Below are 25,752 nucleotides of genomic sequence, written 5' to 3'. Positions count from 1 at the left end.
GCTCAGGCTCTATGCACTGCTTCTTCCCTGTGGGCAAGGACTCGGGAAGTGCCTGTGCATGCACAAGGATACGCATGTGTGCGCACACCCGCATCTACATTCATGTGCGTGCAGGTGTGTGTGCGTACTGATGCAGGTACAAGCCAGGACTTCCCAATCTCAGCACTGTGGATGTTTTCCTTCTTGGGGAGGGCTGTCCTGTGCATTACAGGACATTTGGCAACATCCCTGGTCTCTACCCACTAGGTGCCAGTAACATCTCCACTCACCCCCAGTTGTGACAACCCAAACATCCCAGTCATTTCCAAACGCCCCCTGCTAGGGGCAAAACTGCCTCCCATTAAGAAGCACTGACCTAAACCAAAAAGTAGAACAAATCAGGCTCCTTTCCTCTTGATGTCAGGTAAAAGAATCCAGGAGAAGATAAACTACAGTAAGTCTCCAACTCTGGTTTTAGACATGAATTAAATACTGAGTGGGTAACTTTGTTCAATGGTTCAAATGGCAGGCATTGCATAAAGAGGAAAACCTAGAAGTAATGATAACGACCAACCACTTAGCACTTTTTGCTAAGCATGGTGCTAAGTGCTTCTTTGGTTCCTCACCTCAGCCGGAAGGTGGGTGCTCTGATCTGCATTTCATGAATGAAGACTCTGACAATTCGTTTCATAAAGGAAGATGAATAGTCTTACCTAGGAACAGAGCTGATAAGTAACTGAACTTGCATCTGCACCATTTAGTGTACGAATTCAGGGTCATTTGGTTCTCTCAGTCCATTACTTCGGAATCTGCATCCAACACCATAAAATTTTCAAGACTGATGATTTAAACGAATGAGTATTTACTAAGGACTTCCCATCTAGCATCAGCCTAAACTGAAGTGGGCGGATTTGAGTGGAAGAGTCAGACTTTGCATGCCCTTACCTAAACAAGGCTAACCCACACTTACAAATCAACAGGAGATAGTACATAATTAACCCCCTACATGGGTGGTACAAGTTAAAGGGAGAAAAGTAAATAATAGGCTGAAATAAAAAGAAATGTTTTAATAAATGTATTTCCAAATGGGGTGGCCCATGTACAATGAGGATCTTCACTGAGGACTTAGAATTAAGAGCATGAACTTGGCATTGGATGGTTCTGGGTTCTAATACCAGCTCTCCCCTACCTTCCAGCTGTGAAACTTCAAAAAGAACATTACAGCTGGGATCCTCAGCTAATGCCTCAGCAAAAAGGAGATTTAAATGGGATTAGGTAAATTCAGGTAGTTGGAATAGAGTATCTTCCAATGGTCTATCTTATCTTCCTTTGCACCCATAACTCTTTGTAATGATATGCTTATCTGTGTATTTATGTGTTTAATAGTTGTCTCACCCAAAAGTCTAAAAGTTCTAAGAGAGTAGGGTCTACATCTTTTACTACAGAACCTTATATGGTACTTGGAACTTAGTAGGTACCCATTTAAAATAAAACTCAGAGAACAGGAAGTGTTAGTACATACTCTCTCTCCCTACATTTCCTCCTAACATAATGAGTTTCCAGACATTGGAAATATTTAGGCAATGGAAAAATGATTCCCTATCCCTCGGAGTTCCTATCACAGGCTCTTATGGTGATTTGCACTACAGCCCATATTACATTGTTTTGCAATTACTGTTTCTATGGTTATACACTCCTTCACAGTTAAGTGGATCACCTTTCAATTCCTGTGACATGGTCCCATTACCAGTACCCAAGGTGTGATATATGTCTGAATCCAATAAGTGCTTTTAAAATACAGACATGGATGCCTTAGGGAGAATGTGTCCACTGAATTAGAACTCAGACAAAATGACCATTCTGATCTCTCACAACTTATCAACTCTAAGTTTGGACGATTCTGGTGCCAACTCTGTCCATACAACATAGAACAACTAGGAACAAAAGATTGGTTTGCTATTTGTGTTGTTTCAGAAAAACAGACAATCAATTATTCTGCACTGAATTAAATTGGTTGCTTTTACAAAGAAAATTGTGAATCAGATTTTCCATATCCAAGATATCACCTCAAAAATACATTCAACCATTCATACATGTAACAAATATCTATAGAGTGTTTATTAGAAGTGAGCCATGGTTCAAGGTGCTGGGTAAGTCCTGTCAGCTCTTTAAAGACTTAGAGAATGAAATAATTTGGGCATTGGGTAGGTTCTCAGTTACCAAAAAGAAACCCCAGCCATTCCTATTGGATGACTTAAGGCAGACAGCAGTAAAGATCCCAAGAGCGTTAGAGACACACTCTTCATCCTCTGGTCTCAGCCCCTTTGGAGAAGGGGACAGTCAATGCACAAAGGAAACAGTTAATAAACTGAGCACATACTCTTCCTGGCTAGAGGTTAGCATTTGAAACAGAATGCTTAGGCTTTGGAAAACTTGGTATACCTGTAGGCTGCATCTCCCCAGTGATATAACTTCCCCCAAAACAGGAAAAGCTATTACTTCATCAGTGATTGTTCTCCATGGGAAGGAAGAAAGAAAATAGCATTATTTGCAGCTGGCCATAAGCTGGGAACTTTTATACATGTAGTCCTGTTGTGGGTACATTATAGTACTTGAGTTTAGGATAGGATATCTTTCATTTATTTCTCTCAACCATGCTATTTTCTTTCAAGTTCCAGTACAAAATATAATTTCAACTGTACTGTGAGTTGTTCCCCTTGCCCACCAGCTTATTCAAGAATCCTGGGTCTCATGAGGCCTGGGTCATTTATAAAGTAGGCCTCCCTCCTCCTGGTTCATAACAGATATCCTCATTGTCTAGGTCTGTATCCCTGGAAGGGAGTAACTCTGCTCCTTCCATACCCAGCTATAATGCCAAGATTTGGCAAAGCCTGGGAGCCCACTCCGGGAACAGTTTCTAGATGTAGTCCACGGTCACAACCAACTGAAGTCTCCTCACCTCCTGCTGGGATATGACATTGGAAGACAAAGTTTGTCCCACTTTCTATAAAATTCCTCACATACATTGTCCCATTCCAGGTGCACTGAATTGGTTCTGCCCAAGGCCTTGAATGTTAGAATGTGATTTGGGGGTTCAAATGCAGGTCTCTCTAATCTGAACCTCATACATTAGACATTTGTCAAGATTGTCACATTCTTACATACCCACTAGATTAGCATCATTCAAATTCAGCACTACTGACATTGGGGTCAGATAATCTTTGTTGTTGGAGAACATCTTCTGCATTATAGATTTTTAACAGAATTCCTCAACTCTGCCTACTTGATGCCAGTAGCAACCTCAAAATGTGACAGCTAAAATATCTCCAGACATAACCAAATGTCACTTCTCTTGTTGAGAAAAGAATTAGTCCATGAAAGTATTATCATGCCCTTTCCTTGCTTCCTCCCTGGCCTTTTTAAATTCCCTTTCAATGTACAGAGCACAGCAGTAAAACATCTTCTTTAGGTAAATATAGTGAAGAGGATCTTGCATAAGATTTTTTAAAGTTTTGAGTCCTAATCCTACATCTGACACCAGTTTGTGTTTCTTGGTCAGGTAACTTCTCTCTCCCATGTCTCCACTTGGAACTGATAATACTACCTATTAATACAATTGTTATGAGGATTAAATGAGATTAACATAAGCAAAGTTCCAAGAAAGGTATTCAGAACATAGTAAATGTTTATTAAAGATTAACATAGCAAGCATCCATTCACACATTTGCCCAGGTGGGGCCCAAGGACACCATGCCTCTTACCCTGTGCACTTGCTTATCTCCCTGGTGTTCTTAGGGCCTGAATCTGACTCCAATAGTCAATATTAGCTTGTGATACCTCCTTGATTTAGATGTTGTATTAGTCAGTTTTACATCACTAAAACAAAACACTGGACACAGTTCACTTTATGCAAAAAAGAGAAGTTTATTTTAGCTCACAATCCTGTAGGTTCAGGCCCAAGATAGGATGACCCCATTGGTTTGGTCCTCTGGAAAAAGCAGCATATCACAAGTTTCTATGTCAGAGTGAGTGTTCATATCTTGAGCCAGGAAGCATAGAAAAAAGATAAAGAGTCCAGGGCCCCACAATCCCTTTGAAAGGTATACCCCCAATAACCTATGGACCTTCCGGAAGGCTTCACTTCTTAAAGGTGCAGAGTACACGCCCATATCACCACCCCAGGGACCCTTGTTTTTCTTCCTACTCCACCTAGGTTCTATGTATAGCTTTGGTATCAGTAGAGTACTACAGATGGGGACGCGGGGAGAATCCATCAGCCAATCAGGGCTCTCAAGGCTATGGCGACTGGGCTATCTCACTGCCCTTCAAAAGGACCCTCCGCTCTACCAACCTGGTTTTCCTTTGGAAGAAGGATGGTGAGCAAAGCCTTCTTAAATTTAGCTAAGGTTCAGTCTTGGACTTATCTTTGTCACTGCCTTGATGATAAAGCTTAGAGTGCATTAATTTTAATGATATGACATTATCATTTCTGTAAGTCCAACATGGTCGCACAAGGACAATTTCCTATGAGTTACTTACGAGATGAACAGTTAGGTAAGACTGCAATTTGCTAAAGAGCCAAAGTACTTGCAGTTCCTTCAAAAGCCACCATTTACTATTGACTTCGGCTCTTTGAACCAGGATCTCAGAGGATCTTTTTTTGGCAATGCTTTACCAGCTTAGATGAGCCCCTGGCGGAATCCAGTTCAAAGCCGACCTCTTCCATTGGTCTTCCAACACGCAGCTGTCTCACTGATTCATCCCAGCCCCCACGCCTGCCTGCCCATGGGGATCTTCAAGCTTCACTATAATTTCCTTATAAAGTATTTCCAGGGGGCAATCTTCCATCATCTGCCTCATGCCATGAGTCATCTATCTTTACTCACTCACGAGCACGCCCCCTACACCATTTGTCTGCAAGTCCAGTCCAATTCTGGCCTGGACAGGTGTTCCCAGGAATTTAGAAAGCCTTTGAACTTCCCCTACAGAGGCTGTTCTCCAAGACAGGGACTGAAAAACTTGCTTGATATCTCCCTAAGGGGCTTCTTCAGTCCCCAGATACCCAACCACATCTGATGAGATCACTGAGCACAGGGGGACCAAAAGGAAGCTAAAGAAGGAGACCAGACTTGTGGACTATTCATAGACGCTCCGAGGGATTGAGGAGTCTGGCGTGGGTCCACTTACTCCTCTCAGAGCCCTTTTTATGTTTTTTCTATCTGAGTGGAAGCAGCCCAGTTGATGTGAAGGCTTAGTAAGCAATAAACTTGCCGGGTTTGTGCGGACTTGCTGTAATAGGGACAAGTTCCTTCCTCCTTTGGGGAACGTTATGTCGTGAAAAGGTAGACCTGCACGCTGGTCTCTGCTCCACCACAGTCCACAGTACTGAGTAAGGCAGGTGGTCACTCCGAGCCTCTTTTTCTTAATGGAGCTTGAGCATAATTCTCTCTTAGCTCCTTTCAACTTGACAAAGCGTGCTGAGGGTGCATCCTTGGATTTCTAGATGAGCAGCTATTCCGATAAGCCTGGGTCTTGCTGGGTCGGACTGACCCTGGAATGATAAGGATGAAATGTGAAAGTCCAGATTTAACTTAAGCTAGATCACTTAACACTACAAAGCTGCCACATCAAGAGGTCACTTCAAAACTGTCAGGCTCATGGTGGAGGTCACAGCACCCTCCAGTTTTCTTACCTTCGCCGTCTTCTAGCCCACATGTAAAAAGTCATCCCAGGAGCTGCAACAAACAGGTATTGGAAATCTAGAGATATCCATCTACATCGTGGAACCACATGTCCATGGAAATGTAGTTCCAATATTCAAAGGAAATCAATACCATTTCTCCCAAATAGCATCTCAGTGCAACACCAACACTATCATTTTTAAAGTCCTGCTATTCACAAGTCAAATAAATTATCCCCTTGGATTAGCCTCCTATTGCTACTCTACCAAGCTGCCACAAAGTTATTGTTTTAAAACAACAGAGATTTATTCTCATGTAGTTCGGGAGGCCAGAAGCCTGGAGTGAGTTTTAATAAGCTAAGATCAATGAGTTGAGGGCTGTTCTTTGCAGAGGCTGCAGGGAAGATCCCCTCCCTTGCCTCTTTCAGCTTCTGGTGATGGCTGGCATTCCTTGGCTTGTATCCACATCACTCCAACCTCTGCTCCCTTATCTTCCAGCTTTTTCCTCCTCTGTAGTCAAATTTCTCTCTGCCTTCCTCTAACAAAGATACGTATAACTACCTCCTGAATCACGTCCCCATCTTATGGTCCTTAACTTAGTCTCAACCACAAAGTCTCTTTTGCCATACAAGGCAATGTTCACAGGTCCCTTGGATTAGGACAGACATCTTGGGGGAATCCTTATTTGGTCTCCCATGACCCTCCTGATAACACTCTAAAAAGTCTCAATTTCAGATGCAAACACAAGATGGGGCTCACATAAGTGAAAGAATTTGAAAAGGGTCACACCCTAACCAACCACAGACTAAAGATGGAAGTCTGTCTCATTTCACATCAAATGGTATTTCATTTATACCATTATACCCCATAAAACTGAAAAAATAACCCTCTTTAAGATGGTTTATGCAAGGGAGATCAGGGAGCACAGCAATTTGCATGTGGAGACCTCTGTCAAACCACACCCTAGCTGTACAGCCTTATGTTAGTCTCTTGACTGCTCCTCACCTCTGTTTCTTCACTTACAGTATGGAGGTATCCTGGTACGAGGACTGAGATCATGTAAATGCTATTCAATACAAATGTAAGTGGCTGTATTTGCCACAATTCCTGCCATGGGAAGGTTGTCGAAAGCTCGTGTCTAAGACCATTTTCTGTTGCTGTAACAGAATATCCAAGGCTGGTATTTTATAAAACAAAGAAGCTTATTTTGTCAGGGTTCTGGAGGCTGCAAAGTCCAAGAGCAATTTCTCAACCTCTGGTAGGGGCCTCATGCTGTTTCCAGCATAGTGGAAAAGAGAAAGTGCCAGCAGGTGTGCAGAGGAATGAAAGGTGGTTAACCTCCCACAATAGCCAATTCATTCCCATGAGAAGGACATTAATCCATTGCTGAGGGCTCCGCCCATGATTTAAACACTTACCACTAGGCCCCGCCTCCCTCTAGGCCCCACCTTCCACTAAGTAAGCCCTACCTCCCACTAAGTAAGCCCCACCTCCCTCTAGTCCCTGCCTCCCACCAAACCCCACTTCCCTGTAGACCCCCCTCCCCCCTCACCTTCCACTAAGCCCCACTTCCCACTAAACTCCACTTCCCATTAGGCCCCACCTCCCACTAAGCTCTATCTCCTACTAAGCCGTATCTCCTACTAAGCCCCACCTCCCACTAGGCCCCACCTACTACTAAGCCCCCCCTCCCACTGGGCCCCACCTACTACTAAGCCCCACCTCCCACTAGGACCCACCTCCCAACACCACCACAATGGCCACCAAATTGGAACATGAGTCTTGCTGGGAGGGGACAAACCATATTTAGACCTCAGCAGTTGGGATAGCAGTAAAGGTAAGGACTGTCTAGTCAGGACAAAGGTGTGAACCAGCCCAGGGCACTCCCCACGGAGGAGAGGGACTCAAATATCCAAGTGACATCAGTCCATCAACCTTCAGGCCCTGCCTGCCAAAGAGCTTCCAGCTCTGAGACAAGTGGTACCACATAGGTGACTCTGAATGGGGGGAATCTTTCCACCTGAGAGACACAGGGTGCAAAAACCCAGGAAACAATGAAGGGACAGAAGGGGCTCTTGTTTAAAGTGTGCTATTGAGGGGAAGGGTAGATGTACCCACCTTTCAAAGGAAGTTAATACTGTTTCTTCTTCCAGATCATAATGTCTCAGAGAACAGTAAACATCCCTTCAGAAAAACACTGATTTCAATGAGCTACTGCCTTACTGCCTTGTGTGTGTGTGTGTGTGTGTGTGTGTTGTACGTGTGCAGTAGGAAGGAGAGGAAATTCACGACAGAGATTTAAGTGAATAGAGGGACCACTAAGGTCTTGGTTTCTCATGGCCCATCACAAAAGATGAGAGAGAGAGAGAGAGAGAGAGAGAGATTTTTTTTTTTTTTGCTTGTGCATTTTTTATTTACTATTCTTATTTTAGTGAGTACTTTTCAGGAACATAGCTCTGAGATTATCTTTTCTACCATTTACAGATGAGCAGATTAGGGCTCAAAATAGAATAAGTATCTTGTCTCTAATAACCAGCAGCCACCCTTTTGAGATTATTTAGAAAGTGGCAAGAAATAGCATAAATATTTGACTAAGTGTTGTTTCTTCAATCCTGGGAATAATGGCAAGCATCAGTTATTAGTGTACCCATTTTTGGAAAGGAGTCTGTGATAAAGGAGTTAAGTAATTGCTCAGGGTCCCTTCTTATAGCTAGTTAGTGGTTGAATTAGAATTGCAGCCAAGTCCCTGCTAGATGTCCTGTGATTCATGGCTAAGCACAGGGACAGACATGAACTTTTCACTGCTGCCCCTGTACAGAGCAACATGGCCAAAACCCTCCTTACCTTGTTAGATCTTTAGGCACAGACTCCACCACCCTCAGCACAGTCTGTCTGAGTTCAAGAATGTCATCTTTGCCTTTGGGCAATTATTAAAGTAAATACATAATAAAACAGTCTCCAAAACATAAAATTGGAGGCTGGAATCATCTTGGGGACCTTGGATCCTCTCATAGCTATTTATTACCCTTGTGACCTGGTCTTTTACTTAACCTCTTTATACTTCACAACTTTCATTTATAAAATGGAAATAATAATAGGACCTACTCTATAGGCTCATTGTAAAGATTACAGAATTCGACACATGCAAACTGTTTAACTAGTGCCCAGGTCACAGGAACTACTCTGTAAATGTTAGTCGCCGTCACCTTTTGTTGTGCACAAAAGAAATGGAAGAAAAACCTAGGAGTGAAAGAAGGAAAAATGACAAATTACACTTCCTCGTAAGTATCCAAACCAGCTGTGGAAAATCAAGCAGAGAAATGCAAACGGCATTGATTTCAAAGCTATCTGTTCCCTCTGTGACCTGTTTTAAACCAGCGTGGTTCAACTCACACGTATTCATCACCTTGGCCTGGACAGATCAGTAAACAAGACCAGAACGGCCTCCCCAGAACTCTGTAGGGAACACACTCCAGACCTTCCAACTTGGCTTTGGCCAATGCTGCTCTTTTAACCTCTCTCCCTGTCTCTCCAGGCACCTGCTAAAAGGCAGTCTTAAAGTGCTTACAAGACAGCACCAGGTGGCTTCACCTTCCCCCTCTATGAATCCCTGCAGTGCCCAGAAATGTTTTATCTTTATTTTTTCAGGGCTTTCATTTTTAATCACTAAGCATCATTATTTTAACAAGGGAAATGTTTTAAAGTTATGTCCATTTGGGGTCCCGATGATTTGTGTAAGAATTAGAAATCGTCTTCCATCTCAGGATTCCTCCTTTCTCCTTTGCTGCCATTTCTAAATGCCACTTCAATCTTATTTTCCTCTATCCAGACGTAATTCTCCATTTTAGACCACAAGTCTGGAAATTTCCTTTTCTTTTCTTATTTTCATCCTCGAGGCTTCCAGAAAGATCCACAGGTCAGTGTTCCCACTCACCAAATGTTTTCATCCAGATGCTTATGAACAAAATCACATATTTTTTCAACAGCAGTTGTGCTCTGATCATCCACATAGGGGGACAGCTTTGTCCCAACTTCATTGGACCTTGTAATTCCCACCCCTGTTCTCTTCATCTCAGCTCTGTGCCAATCAATTGGTTCATATTTACTTTTGATTGGTATTTGATGATCACATAGAATTCCACGAGCTAATTATGTTCTGGGCTGTGTAGTTTGTTATTTCTATATTCCTCTTCTGGGCAGTGGCCATGTTGCTATTAACTAGCAAGGTTCCAAGTTCTCTTTTATGTTCACACTTGTGGGCACATAGTGATAATAATGTTAATAAACAGCAACTGCTATCGCGCAGTATTTTTTATTTATTTTTTATTTTATTTGTTCTAATTAGTTGTACATGACAGTAGAATGCATTCATACCTTTTGATAGATCATACATAAATAGAGTGTAATCTCTCATTTTTCTGATTACACATATTGCAGGATCCAGAAATGTTTTAGACAGAACCTGGGATTGATGTTTTTCATGAGCACAATACAGCTATGCAAAGTGTGAGCTTTCCACTGAGATTTTTTTGGAGAGAAATAAAACATCATTCAGCGCTAAGAAACTCTACACAGGGCATCATTTTGCAGAAGTCTTTCTCTTCTGCTCTTTTATGGGGTTTTTACACAGATTCTGAGGGGTATTCAAGACTTTGACCATTACCCATCTCACAAAAGACAAAACTGAGCTTTAAGGAGGGAAGGTGTTTTTCCCAGGACAATCCACCTGGTAAGTAGCTGAGCTAACCGGCCCCCAACACTGCTGTGCCAACCTTTGCTATTTTCCCATCAGACAGCCAACCAGTTGGCCCCTGAGGCATTTTATGGGGGGGGGGAGGGGTGAATTGACTTGCCCATGCTTCGGGCATGCGCAGGAGGAAAATAGACTCTGCCCTCAGAGAGCTCTTGCAGATGAGGGAATCAATGATAAAAATTAAGAGCAATTAGTCTAATAATTCATTTCAAGAATGTTTTTATTGTTTACCTCCAAAATCTGTTATAGGTCATAGGTTATTCTCAAAACTGTAATATGCAGGAATGAGATTCAAAATAATTAACCAACAACATAGCATAGGCATCAGTCATAAATCGATGTTGGCCATAAACAGATCTGCCAATAAGCAGATGACAAGGCACAGTGCCTGCCTTCAGGTGTCCATGGTCTAATCGGGCAAACAGGCAAGCGGAATATGGGGTGCAATGTGCCAAAATGAAAAATGGTATTGTGGATGAGGGTGGAGGAGGAGCCCTTCCCTGTGGATGTGTAAGTCATGAAAACTTTCTTTGAGGAAGTATCATGAAGTAATCTTGAAAAGCTAATAATTTTTCATGTGGATAAGGGACAGAGCTCATTCTGGAGAATTAAATGTGCAAAGGCTCACAGGCTTCTGAATTATTTCTTTGAATTTCTATGCAAAATTTTTGAGTACCATCCAGGCATGGTGGTGCACGCCTGTAATCCCAGCAACTGGGGAGGCTGAGGCAGGAGGATCACAAGTTCAGAGCCAGCCTCAGCAGTTTAGCGAGGCCCTAAGCAACTTAGTGAGACCCTGCCTCGAAATAAAATATATAAAGGACTGAGGATTTGGCTCGGTGGTTAAGTGCTCCTGGGTTCAATCCTGGGTGCCAAAACAGAAAAAAGAAAAAAAAATGAGTTCTAAGATGCTCAAGAATTTTCCATTTGGTAGTCAGGGCACTGAAGGCCAGGAAGCCAAAGTCACACAGTAAGTTGACCAGCATCAGGACCTGAACCCACTACCAACTTCCTTCTGCTCTGCTGACCAATCCACCCATTGGTTGATGGTTAAGCTGAATTGCCCTATCCCACCAGGCAGGGAAGCTCCTGTCTGTCTCACATTTCATTCAATGAAGCATTTGAGCTTTTCTTGTCCTTTGTTGTCTAAGGAGAGCTGCAAAGACACAGAGAAGCGCACTGGATAAGGATCTGCAGGCAAGTTGGGAAATCTTGACCCCAAACAAATGTGTCTGACAGAAGGACAGACAGAGTGTTGGGTCAGTGCTCCTTTGCCGCTTTGGGAGAGATTTCTGGCAATTATAGAGTCACGTGGGACTTTGGGATGGGTGTTAGCATACCAACTGATGCTAAAAAAGAGGAAGAGGCTGGGAGCAATGAAGGAGGACATCCTCAGTGTGGGAAGCAGGTGATTCAGCGGGCAAGTGGCCATTTGACTTCCTCAGGTAGGGCTAATCCTGGCCAGTGTTCCTCTCATTGTCTGCTCAGTTTGGGAAAAGAAATATATGCATTGCATTTAGTAGATCTTTAAGGAAATGAGAATAATCTCACCTGAGGCAAACTTCCGTGATCTCTCTGGCCTCCAATCCACAGCCTCCACTAGCAACTTGTGAATGAGAATTGCAAACAAGCAAAAACAGAATCCACCTTTGGCAGGGAACTCTGCAGGAGAAGCTGTTTACAAGCATTCATGCTTCCCTCTCACGTGAGCGCTCCCACGCCAACAGGTACGGCATCCTCTGCCAAACTGGAGGATGAACGGCTGTTCATTTCCACAAGCATCTTCTGCTGGGTGTCTAGTGGGGTTTGCTTGCTCGGCTCTGGCCATGAGGATCCTGAGCACGGGCAGCAGCCATAGTGGCCTCTGACAAGTCATTTCTCCTCTCAGGGCCCCTTTCCTCATCTGTTGGACACCATAGTACCATTTTCTCCTCAGCTTCTGTGAGTGACAAAGGAAGAATTTAATTATCAAGCACAGTATGTCAAACTCATTTTTCCTCCACTACTTCATTTGCTCAACAAACATTCCCTGAGCTTCTACCACGCCAGGGTTCAGTCAATGCTAGGTAAAGAAAAACCAACTATGATCACCAACCACAGAAAACCTGGAGCCTAGGAGGAAAACGTAGACACACACATACATAATTATACCACATAGAAACAATGATTGTCCTAACAGAGTTTCAAATTATCTGTGGACTTACTTCTTGTGGAAGAAATCTAGGAAGCCCCATAGCAAAGTGGGGTCAGAATTGGATAATAAATGAATGTGAAGAGATGGAGGGACAATTCGAAGCAAAGCACAGAGTAAACACAGCCTGGGGTGCTGGAAAGAGAGCACATGTCGTAAGCAGACCCCTCTGCCTGGGACAAGCTTGTGAAAGGTCCAGGAACATAAAACAAGTCCTTGTCTGGGTCCTTCTCACTCCAGTGCCAAGGCGTGGCTTAAGATACTGCATAGATTTGTGGGGAAACTTCCTTTTAAAAATGACGTCGTCTAACGACACATAAATAAAGTTAATCACTCCTTCTCCATGTTATAATAGACGTCCATGATAACGGTTAATGTGTGGCGGATGACAGCACCACTAGCCACCTTACCTTGAGGAACATCCTGGTCATATTTGACCTTGTTTCCTCTGTGATTGGCTAAGCCACTGGTAGTAAGCACAATCAATGATTGCTGAATACTAAGAGGGCCGGCGGAGAAGTAGATTGTAGAACTTAGAATTCCTTGAAGAAGCCACATGTATCTTCCAGTTTTCTGGCACGCTTTCTTGTCTTATTTAAACACATACATATAATTACAAATGTGTATGCATAAATATATATATGTATTAATTATATATTATATGTAAATATAGACCATATGCCATGTGACACATATACTATTTTAGTATTTTATTGGATAACCCAGGATTTAAGCTCAGTATCTTAGGAAAACCAAGAAGCATGAAAGCATTCGCTACTGGTTGAAAGACACAGCCTTGTGCTACTGAAATATGCTTTGGCCGAAACACAGAATTAAAAACTTCCAAAACAACCAACATTTGAATCAGCCAAAATGGTTTGAAAGTTCAAGGGAGCTGTTTTATGACATGACTATTTATGGACCTTCTTGCTATCTGGGTGGGTCGCATAAGCAAAGAATCCTAAAATGCCAGAGCCAGACTTACCATAGGGATGACCTAATCTGGTCTTCCTTTCTTCAGGTGGGGAAGCAGACTCACAGCAATAATAAATAGTATGGGCCTGGTATCATTTAGTATTGAAAATAGGTGGATAATTGAAACCTCCCTTATTAATAGTTAACAAAAAACCAAAGATTTCTCTTCTAATTAATTCTACAAAAAAATAGCTTTTCTATATTCAATGTGGCAGTTATTTCTATACAAACGGAGTAACTATCTAATAGGACATTAACATCATTTAAATATCATCATGTACTATTCCTGGAGAGCAATGTGTCATGCAAAACTATGGAGCCCGGTGTTGCAATCTGCATGCTTCCCACTTGTATTCCTTCGGTGAAGTTGCATTACTTTTCTAAACTTTGGCCGCTTTGTCTGTGAAAAGGGGACACCTTATAACCTATCATACTTAATGGTTGCAAGGACACAATGGCATCGTATTCATAGAGTATCCTGCGCAGCACCTAATGCAGACTAAATAAAGGAGGATTCAGTGGTAGCTAGAGGTTCCGTGGTGCTTCTATCCCAAACCAATCTGTGCTGCAACAAGCCCAGAAGTCCCCCCAGCGTGGGTGGCTGCTACTTCCCCCTCCCGTAAATGCCCCGGTGTGCCCTGGGGATACTCAATGCATACTAACCACCAAACCAAGAGATGACTCAGAGCCTGGAAACAATCCACAGCAGGCTGGGGAGCAAAGGAGCAGCTCCTGGCTCAAAGATTAAGTTATTACTTTTCAAAATTATGCTTTTCTTTTCTTGTACTTTTTTTTTTTTTTTTTTTTTTTTTTTTTTTTTTTTAAGGCTGCAGTGAACAGGGGTCAGTACTGAGAGGAAAGCTGGGGACCTCTCCGCAGGAGATCCAGCTGAGAGGCAGCACCCGGCACAGGCAAGAACAATGTCAAAAAGCCGCTTCCCTTAGGACAGTGGTGCTGGGACAATGACTCCTCCAGGCAGCTGGGCATAGCTGGTTCTCACTTAGAAAAAGCCTGGCAGGTCTGCGCTCCCAGCATGGTCCCCACCTGCTGCGGACTAATCCTGGGTTATCTCCCTGCTGGCCCAGGGAAAGCTGAAACTCCCGGGCTTTTAAAGGATTTTATCTCCTCTTTCCAGGAATTCGTCTCAGTCCCTGTGCTTTCTCCGAGGTGCTACTGAGCAGCTGCTGCCCGGAGCCGGGCAGGTCGCGTTTCCAGCTCGCGGGCATAGAGGCGCAGGAGCCAGGGTACTACTCCCCGCGCTTCTGTTTCCCAATTCGAAAACCCGTTTGGGGAGCAAAGCAAAAATCACACTTCACTCACAGCTACTCTGTGTCGGGGGCGGAGGAAGCGGGAATTCCTACTTTCGCCATAAATTGTATGCAAATGAGTTCCTTCCCTGGCCGCGAGCCTGCAGTGAGTGCGTCTTTCATGAGCTAACCCTGTTCCGCTGGGAGGGCTGTTCCTTTAATTCACCAACTGAAAAAGTGGGAAAGGATGTCTGGAGGCGAGGCGTCCCATTACAGGGGAAGGAGCTGGCTATATAAGCCAGCCAAAGCTGGCTGCTCTGGCCACAGCCTGCCTACTGTCACACGCCTCTCCCGCGCAGACACACGCCCCCGCCTCCGGTCGGCACAAAGACAGCGGCTGGGGGACGCTGGGGGCCGCGCACGTGGGAACCCCGCTGCTGCTCAAGCCCAGGTGTTTCTTCATGGAACCGGTGCACCTCCGGATCTAGGTCTTTTCCACCAGGGAAAGGTAAGCCTGCTTCGCCCCCATCACCAGAGATCGTTGCTATGTACTGTTGGCACTCTTGGTACCTTAGTTGTTGTTTTATTAATGATAAAACTTTTGCTTTGTGTTGGCTGCTAGCAAAAACCCGGGTTTGCTGGTTAAGATCGGATGCACCTTGACTTCTCTGCTCGTCCTTCTCTGATCGTGCATTTCTGTTTACTTTTGGGAAAGTTTTTGTCTCTTGCCTTTCTGCAGAGGAAAAGTGGGAATTCTCTCGAAAGCCCCTGCCTGGCTTCCCTGTGAGTGCTAGGGAAGTAGAGTTTGGAAGAGGAGTTGGCTCATGGCCTTACTTCTAGATGGGTCAGGGGGAGATTGATAGAGGACTGTCGAGAGAATAACAGAATTTTACATCTAATAGGCTCTTAGAGTTTAGAGTTTTGTACTCACCAGGTGGAAAGAGGTGCTGGAGTAGAGGAGACAGAGGTGGGTCCTAGGGCCAGATGAGAGACTGCAGGTGAGAGTGGTGGGCACTGCCTTGGGTTCTTAAAGGCAGGCAGCTCTGGTGGCTGCCTTCTGATTCTCAGGTGGGACTACTGCATATCTGGAGTATCCCACAGAATCTCTAGAGTCACCTCCCCTCGTCACACTTCACCACGGAAAGCCCTGCGGAACTATTTCCCCCAGATCTAGAAAGCCCACCTCCCCTGGTGGTCTTTGGGACAAACACAGAGCTTCCTGGAGCCCCTCGTTGCTGAAAGGGGGTGGAGAAGTCACGTTTTGAAGCCAGAGGAATCTTGGATATTTCCATCAGCACCACACATATGTCTGAGAAAAATATGTGACCTCTTTGGGCCTTAGCTTCCCCTTCTCTAAAATGGGAACAATAACTTCCTTGTTTTAATGAGGAGAAAAGGAGGGATAAAGAGATTGGCAGTGAGTGCTTGGTAACTGCAAGTTTGGATAACCACACTCATTGCCAAAAGCTGCCATCACCCCGGACGTGAAAAGGGGCACTTAGCCAATCTTGGATTGTTTCTTGTGTTCTCCCATCTCCTTCCAGCCCCTGCTTTTTATCTCGCCCCATCTCAGGGTGTCTCTCACTAGGCTGGCAGGTCAGAGGCTTGGCTGCATTTTACAAGCAGGAGGTTGTTTTGGCACAGGTTGGAATAAAAGGTAGCAGCCCGGGGCTGGATGTAAATGTTGAGTTTTGATTCCAGAATGTCATGAGTCTTTGAGTTTAGGCATTTGCAGATTCTGAAGCTGGTGACTATAAAGTAAGATGCTGCTGGGGATTCTCTGAAAATGTTTTTCTTCCAGAAGGAGAGAGGGACAGGGAATCAACTTGAAGAATGAATGCCTCTTTTTCATGTTTTTGGGAACTTTTTGTGTGTGTGTGTGTTTTATAGAGCTTTCCCATATGTGCTTTAGAAATGAAAACGGCTGCCCACCCCAGCCTGTTTCCCACCTTGTCCTGAGATGTGGCAAGCCAAGTTCAGGGCTGAAGAAAGGTTTATTTAGTCCTAAATAAACCAGTGGAAAGTTTGCTGGCATTGTGTGTATCAGAGCCTTTTGCAGGAATGGAGAGTTAATGTGGCTTGGCCCTCTGCATTTCAGGAAAGTGACCACATATGGGGGGAAAAGGGGTGCATGAATATTCTTTGTTGCTCCATGTGAACTGAATGAGGTCTGAAAGGGACATTGCCATTGTCTACATCCATTAATTTTTTTTTCTCTATGCTTTGTTTTAAAAACCTTTGCTTCCAAATCTCACATCCTTCTAGCCCCTCCCTCCCCTTCTCAAGTGGTTACCAACCTTCCAGCCCTCCACTTTGTCATCCATAGAAAGAGGGCGACAATCTCCATCTCATAGGGCTCTGGTGACATTCAGATGGAAAAAATACATGGCAGACTCTTGGCACAGTCATTGTGTGTAGGAAGAGTTCAATAAATCGAAGCTTTTCTTGACTTTTCTGCTTAGGAATTGTTCACTATTACTGTTTTGAACAATGAGTTTCAAATTCACTTTTAACGATGGAAATGTTCATTAAATGAGTTTGGGGGAAACACACCCTAGAATTTGGCAGGTATGGGTGAAGCTCTTTCGGTTGAAATGGAGTTAGAGGGTCCCAAACTCACCCCATTGCTCTCAGCCAGGAGATGTCACTGGGTCTGACAAACAGGAAACAGTCACAAATAGTACAGCCAGGTGGTGTGCTTTCAGGTTGCAGTTCTGTTTCAGCAAGGAATGTGGCCTTCTGAGTCACCAGCTGTCATGGAGTAAAAGTGATTCCCCAAATAGGACAGATGAGAGAAATAAGTGGAAGGTCTAAAAGCTTTAACAAAAACTGGCTATTTTAATTAATTCTAACAATAGCCACAGCCAGATGCCTGATAAGGCTTCTCACGAAGCTTTGGGCTCTCTCTGGGCAACACCTCACTAAACATCCACCACAGGTCTCTGTGCCTATTGGACAAAAGGTGACTTGGAGAGAAGGGAGACTGAGTGACTCTTCTAGGGTTTTAGAACTCAGAGTAACGGAGCTGGATTTTAGATCCCAGACTCCACATTCACCAGACTAGGGGCACATTCTGAGTGCCTCTGCTTCTTGCTCTGCCTTCAGGGAGAAAACACTTCCTTTTTGACTAAATATGCCCCTGCAAGCAGACTGTGGCCACCCATAAATACAGCGGTAGCCTGATCGTATAACCAGAATGGAATTTGGAAAGGGAATTCAGGCTGACAGAATGAAAAACATACCTCCTTCATCCTCCCTTTCTAAGGCTTATGATGAAGTAAGAACACCTCTTCTCTCCTCCCCCTGGATCTCCAGGAACATACATCCATGCTTTCCTATAAGAAAAACATCCAACTGGCATACAGCACCAGCCCCTTCGTACTGAAGCCACTTTAGTTTGAAAAGTAGAAAGTGTGTTACAAACATTGAGTTGGCTGTAGCTACGCAAACCCTTTCTGATGATAAAACACAGACCCACCAAAATAGCTACTTGTGAGGGCTGATGATGTGTCACACATGTAATAGGGGCATCTGTCCCTGATGTCTCATCGAATTCTCACCCTGACACTACAAGTTACGAATTACTATCTCCATTTGATGTATGGATAGAGAAACCGAGGCTCCAGCAAGTTAGGTCTCAGCTGAGGTCTTTCCCTAAGTCAGAGGCAGAGTTGGCCTTGAAGCCAAACTTTCTAACAGAAGGTCTGCTGCTCTTTCTGCTGTGCCACGTGGCTTCCTGGAGTCAGGCAGGCAAGGGCTGACCAAGTGCAGAATCTTACGTGGTGCCTTTCAGTGAATGGCCAAGATGGAAGGGAAGCCCCTGACTGGCACTGCCTGTTGATTTTACAGAGAGAGTAACCTGCATATATCATTTTTCATTGTGTTCAGAAAAGGTCATGGTAGAGCAATTCTCTGCCTGGAAATGGAAGAGTTCAAATTTCAAGCCTGCGAGAGAGAAGACTTAAACTAGAGGTAGCGATCAGAGCATCACTGTTCATTTCATCCCAGAAAAGCAGGCACACACTTCTCCATGCTCTACCAGGTGGGAGCTCTGACTCCTGCCCCCTCGCTGAGATCCAGATGAGATGAGTGCCTGGTTTTAAAAGGGTGGGTTGGGAGACAGATAAAGGAAATCCGTGTGCCCAGCTCAGGGCGGTGAATCCCAGGACAACTGGGGAGTGGTTGCGAGCTCCAAGCCACAAATTCAGCCAAAAGCCTCAGAGGGGAAGGTCAAGATTCACACACCGCTCACTCTGAGAGGATGCCTGGGAATCCCCCTGAATCTAATCCCAGACCAGTTTGAACACCTTCAACATGTGGGAAACATTAGATGAAGGCTCCCTTCCAGGGGAACACAAACCCTCAAAGTGTTAAGCACAGGCTTCTGCAAACTCCCAGCAATAATTCCATCCCACACAAAAGACAGCAGTGGCCTGACCTACTCTTAGGGGCCATGCATGGCTTGTGAATTCTCTGTGGAGGAGATAAGGTGAGAAGCTGCCATGATTCTAACCCAGTTATGCCCTCAGCCTAGACTTCTTGGTTCAGTTCGCTTCCCCCTTATCTCGTGTTTCTTCAGCTTTAACATCAACCTAGTATTCTATACTGTCATTGATCTCTTACCTTCCTCATGGAGTGAAAGCAAAGTGCCCCTGTTGAAGCAGACTGTGACTGGGAAGTTCCTTCCATGTGTATTTCTAGTCTGTTTGTGAATGGAGGTTTTAAAAAATTATTTCATGGCAATTTGTCTCCAATTGAACGTTCCTGAAGTTCACAGGTCCTTGATTACGTAGCCATCATAATTTGATGGACTTTCAACCCTCCTCAAATGCTTTCTATCAAGAGCCAGAGATGTTTCAGAAGCTCTGAATGCAGGCGGCTTTGCTTCAGAATCAGCCACTGATCATTTCTTGCCCGAGAGGAAATAAGCTGGTTTCTGCTAACTTCTGTCTGCATGTGTCCAGCACGTTCTTCCAGCGGCCTAGGAGATCACTGTAAAGCTAACATTCACTGAGTACTCCACAGGCATTACGTCATTTGATCATCTGCCATTGTTTCTAATATCACTGCCCCCATTCAGATATGGGGAGCCTGGAGCTGAAAAAGTTTAAGCAGTTTTCCCAACAAGTGATTGATAGATCTCCAAATCAAAACCAGCTCCAAGGCCCCAGAGAGTGGTAGCAACTGTTAGAATGAGCAAGTCATGTTCAGGGTCATAATTTTCGTGTCTGTTGGAGTCTGTTCTCCCCAAAACCTATTGGGAGGTATCTGGCCCTTGTAACTCACTATTGATGAAACTCCTTGCTGTCCCCAGGGAAATGGAGCAGCAACATCACAATACTGCCTCAATACTACTCAAATGATGTTTACACTACTTTTGTGACTCTTTTATGGTGTATGAGGCATCTTTACATCTGGAGTCTCTTTTTAACACCTTGTTTATTTATTTTTTTGTGTGTGTGTATGTGGCGCTGGGGATTGAACCTAGGGCTTCCTGTCTGCTAGGCAGGCCCTCCCCCACGGAGTTACATTTCAACCTGCAAGGTCTGTCTTTAACAAAGATACTCATAAATTTACAAATTTATAAAAGAACTTTTCTATGCTTCACTCTCAGATGTCCCCAGCACTTTGCTGTTATTTTACAGATACTGTAATCTGAGGCCTAGAAAGGTGGTCACTTGCATAAAGTAGAAAATTGTGGCTTTGGGGTTCCTCCCCAGGTCTAAGATCCCAAATGGTGCTTCTCTCACTGTGCCTCGTGGATGCTATGGAATTATTCCTACATCCACACTTAAAAAAAAGGATTGGGACAATAGACTACTTCTAGAAATATATTTGTGTTTTTAAAGGGTAGATAGAGAGGCTAATGTGTAAAGGATTGAATTTCCAATGGTGGATATCAGGCAAAGGGATACTTTGGAGAAGTACAAGAGCTCAAATTTCATTACCCAGAGAGTGTATTGAAGGGTAAAGTCATACCTGGGAGGTTAAAAAAAATTGCAGAGATATGAACATTAAGCAAAACTTACTGAATATTTTCTTGAAGACTCTAAGCCTATAGATGCAGCACAGGGAAACCCTGGCAAATAGCAGTGTGCAAGGGAACTTCGATGCATGTGACCTCACCTGCAGAAGCAAAACACCATAGTCAGAAGGGGAGATCCCAAAACTGCACTGGATCTCCTGCCAGCAAGAGACCCTTGGGAACATGGTGTCCAGTGTAGTCATCAAGACACCAAATAATGTATTTTTTAAAAGATGAGCATTTCCAGAGAATGAAACCATGACTTTCCACCTGGGAAAGAGGGTCTGGTGGAGGCAAATGTCCAAGGAGCTTTGTTTCAATAGAGGTAGTCTACCTCTGGGGAGCTTGGAAAAGCAAAAACAGGTCCAGCAAGCTCAGATGCACCAGACCCTAGAGAAACCCAGTCTCCAGAGGAAGTGGCCAACTCTCTGAGATGCTGTAGGCCTTGGATGGTCACTTAGAGGTAGCTTGATGTAAAGATGTTATAAAAGAGTTCTCTCACTTAAAGGTAGGTTTTTTTAATTTAAAAAAAAGTATACATCTTTAGAACTTAGAGAATGTTGAAACTAAACGGGCTATGGGCAGCCTCTAAACCAGGAACCTGCAGGCAGAATTGAAAAAAAAAAAAAAAAAAAAAACAACCCAGAAGTGATTGAGGGCAGCCATGGTGATGGAGAGCCATAGCAAGGGGCCTCCACTCAACCCTATTTCAACTGGAGTTCCTCCACTTTTATCTGTTTTGTACATTGAGCTTCCTCATGAAATTTCACTGGGTGGAAGGATTCTGTGACAGAAAAAAAAAAAGTGTTTTTACAAATTGCTGGCCCAGTTTAACATCCTTCTTTTAAAGATGGTGAAACTGAGACAGGGAGAAGGGAAAGATCTTCCTAAGATCTCAGCCAGTTGGCATCAGGGTCAGGGTGGAATCCTATGTCTTCTGACTTGCTCTTAGAAGCCAGGGACCATATAAAAAGCTGCAGAATTAATACATTCACAGAGAAAAGAAAAAAGAACAGTCTTATTCTCTAAGCAGCCTTAACTCACATGGACTGGCCAAGGATAACTAATAACTCTGCATTGGTTACTTATTATTGCATAATCAATTGTTGCAAAATGTAGTGGCTTAGAACAGAATACATATACTATCTGACAGCTTCTACCGGTCAAGAATCTGAGCACAGCTTAACTGGATGTTCTGCTTTTGGCTACCATCACAGTGCTGGCCATGGTTCAGGTCTCATCTGAAGGCTCAAGTGGAGAATGATGAGCTTCCAGACTCACACATGTGTTTGTTGGCTTGACTCAGTTCCTCAAGGGCTATTAGACCGAGGGCCTCTGTTCCTTGCTGCCTGTAGGACTGAGGCCACCCTCAGTTCCTTGCCACCTGGGCCTCTTCAACAAGGCCATTAATTTCATCAAAGCCAACAAGAGAAAGTCTGTAAGCAAGAGGGACATCACAGTCTTTTGCAACCAAATCATGAAGGTGACATTCTATCTCCTTAGTCCTGTGCTGTTGGCTCTAAGCAAGTCTTTAGGCTGTACCACAGTGGAGAAAAGGTAATTATAGAGCTATAGAGCTATGGGGATGTCAGGAAGCAGTATCTATAGGGCCAACCTTGACTGCCTGCCGCAGCCTCTCATCATCACCATTTTCTGGTAACCTCTTATTAATGACAGCTTCACTCAATCTATCTGTACTTCTGCTAATGTACTATCAGTAATTATGGCAGCCACTGAGGCAGACTGTGTCTAATTTCTCCATATCCATATAGAACTGTTTATCATTGAACTCATAGTTCATGAGATAGCCCTGATTTCTTTTGAATGTTACTCCAGAGCAGGATCTTCGAACACAATGTCTCCAAATATATTTCATTTAAAGGCAAGACATTCGAGGCAACAAAAATTAAAATGAATCTGTTGTCCTCCTCCCCAACCTAGTCCTCCCAACAGATGTAATGAACACTAAAACCTGGGCCTCATTCCTTTTCCTTCACCACTCTCCATATGCAAAAGTTCATAGACCTTGCTACCTTGACAGGTGCATGGGTTCACAGCCTGCCCAGCCCATCCATCCTCACCCCACGTTCAGCCCTTGGCATTGCATAAGTGGCCAGTGCCCAGCTTTCACTTTGCCCCCATCACAGCAACCTCCCCTTCAATCTCTCTCTCGGCCTTGCATCATGAAGTCAATATTTCTAAACCTAAAGTGGGCTGGGCCTGTAATCCCAGCAGCTCAAGAAGCTGAGTTAGGAGGATAGGAGTTCAAAGCCAGTCTCCGCAAAAGCAAGGCACTAAGCAACTCAGTGAGACCCTGACTCTAAATAAAATACATAATAGAGCTGGGGATGTGGCTTGGTGGTTGAGTGCCCCTGAGTTCAATCCCAAGCACCCACAACAACAACAACAACAAAAATTCCAAATGGTTCTTTTCTGCTCATGAGAAAAATCCAAACCCTTAGCATGGCAGTCTAGGTTTTCCATGATCTGACCCCTGGTCTCCAAACAGACTATTTTAGTCAGCTTTTTCACTGCTGTGACTGAAAGACCTGACTAGAACAATTGTAGAGGAGGAAGAGTTTATTTAGGGGCTCATGGTTTCAGAGGTTTCAGTCCGTAGACAGCTGGCTCTACTCCTGGGGACTTGAGATGAGGCTGAACATCAGGACGAGGCCGAACATTAGGATGAGGCCAAGCATCAGGCAGAAGAGCGTTTTGAAGAAAAGAAGCTTACATGATGATCAGGCAGGAGAGGGAGAGAAGGAGAGGGAGAGGGAGAGGGAGAGGGAGTGGGAGAGAGAGAGAGAGAGAGAGAGAGAGGGAGAGAGAGAGAGAGACTCCATTCACTGGATACAAAATATATACTCCAATGAAATACCCCCAGGCACCCACCTCCAGCCACACCCTACCCACCTTCAGTTTCCACTTAGTTAATCCTATCAAGGGATCAAATCACTGGTTGGGTTAAGACTCTCATAACCTAATCATTTCTCCTCTAAACCTTCTTGCATTGTCTCACACGAGCTTTTGGGGGACACCCCATCTAAACCATAACACAACCCCTGTTGTTCAACTTTCCACACCAGCTGTTTTACACTTTTTATGTCCTTGAAATTACCATTTCCTCTTGCCAGGAATGCCCTTCTCTATATTTTTCACCTGCTCATATTCTCCCTTCGACCTTCAGTTCAGATATCGCCTCCTCCAGGTATGTCAGTTGTCCCTCTCCTGTCCCCCGATTCCGCTCCCTGATTTTCCATATCATCCTCATCGTCATCTTGGAATTGTCTGTCCACTCATTAGGTTGATCCCTCCTGACAATGAAGTTTTCAAAAGAACTTTATCTGGTTTATTTGAAACTCAGCACAACTGGAATAAAACAAATCTTCAACAACCAGTAGCAAGTGTCACTGTGCCCCAAACATGGCCACCCCCTTTCTCACCAGTGTTCATTCAGAAAGCCCAGAGCTTGAACTTTTTTTCACGCTTCACCCTCTGGGCTTGCAACTATGCAGAGGGATGGCTAACATGACAGAAGAAGGCCAGCCCTGGGACAGGAAATGTCTCAGAACAGAGACTTCAAGGAATGCCCTTACTTTCAGAGGTGGCGCCTAGGATGAAAGCATGTATTGCTTGAATTTGGAAAAACCAGTACCAAGGACAGAGGAGGGCTGTCTGGGAATTTGAGGCCGAGTCACTAGAGGTGGCTGAAAGCTAGTGGGAAGAATGAATAGGCTCAGGGAATGGATGGGGACAGAGGGCACTCTATCTTTGGACACAGAGAAATTCACAGCCAATGGGGAGGAATGAATAATGGTTAAGAGTATGAATTTGGCACCAGAAAGCTCCGGTTTCAAAGATATTTGCTTGCTAAGTGATCTTGGCCAAGTTAGTTAACTTCTGTATGCTTCATTGTCTTCATTCATATAAAAGGCTAAATAATAGTACCTATTTGACAAGGTCATTGTGATGGTTAAATGACAGTGCAAGTACATTGCTTAGCAGAGAAATCGGCACTCAGTATAGAAGATTGATTGCCGTCATTGCTGTGGTTACTTGTCTTTGGAATTGTTCTTGGTGGTAAGACCCCACTAGAGGAGCAGAACCACGTCGTATGAGACAGCATTCTCATGAGGTGCAACTGAAAGGGCGTTCTGTGGCCAAATGACTTGGGAGAACACCTGATGCTATCCTGCTCTTGGAAACTCACAGCTCATATGTCCCATCAATATATTGTCCCAAGGGCTGAAATTACACTAGAAAACAAGACAGGATGAGGCCGAACATCGGGATACCTTTCCACATGAGCTTCTGTAACCAATACCATAAACTGGGATGACTTAAAAACCACACAATCCATTGATCACAGTTCTGAAGGTGTGACGTCTACAGATACAGTGCCTGGGAGAGGCCGCTTTCTGATTTACAGATGGCACCTTCCAGCTTGTCCTCACATGGCAGAAAGGGCAAGGAAAATCTCTGGGGCCTCCTTTATAAGGGCACTAATTAATCCCTTTCAGGAAGGCCTTACCCCAATGATCCAATGACTTCCCCAAGCTCCCGCCAGCTAATATTGTTACATTAGTCATTAGGTTTCAGCATATGAGTTCTTGGAGGAACACAAATATTCAGACCATCGCATGGGGGATGATAGACAAGATAATGGAATCAAACTTACAGTACCATTTCAAGAGATGATATATTCTAAGAAGAAATGTAAAACAAGGTAAGGGAATAGACAATGTTTGGTGGGATGTCAGAGAGGGGTGCTCTTTCAGATACAGTGGGACATGGAAGTGTCTTCAGAGCAGACATCTGAATGAAAAGGGGAATGAACTCTACAGGCAGTGACTAGGAGTTTAGATTTTATTTTGTGTGTGACTGGAAGACATTGGACATCAT

The 25,752-nt window shown here is 44.1% G+C and overlaps 1 protein-coding gene across 5 annotated transcripts in view; it reads left to right on the top strand.

Annotated features, from left to right (window-relative positions):
• Positions 1–14,933: 14,933 nt before the first annotated feature.
• TNC (tenascin C) overlaps positions 14,934–25,752 on the top strand; it is an 84,822-nt gene continuing 74,003 nt past the window's right edge. Inside the window, exon 1 of one of the 5 annotated variants that reach the window (XM_079112269.1) lies at positions 14,934–15,333. The gene's annotated coding sequence lies outside the window, so the exon portion shown is untranslated. The remainder of the gene's footprint in view (positions 15,334–25,752) is intronic. The other 4 variants (XM_079112270.1, XM_079112271.1, XM_079112272.1 and 1 more) reach the window with 4 other exon arrangements.

This window comes from Sciurus vulgaris, assembly GCF_902686455.1.
Source record: "Sciurus vulgaris genome assembly, chromosome: 15".
Classification (NCBI taxonomy): domain Eukaryota; kingdom Metazoa; phylum Chordata; class Mammalia; order Rodentia; family Sciuridae; genus Sciurus; species Sciurus vulgaris.
This window is presented reverse-complemented; position numbering and strand designations above follow the sequence as displayed.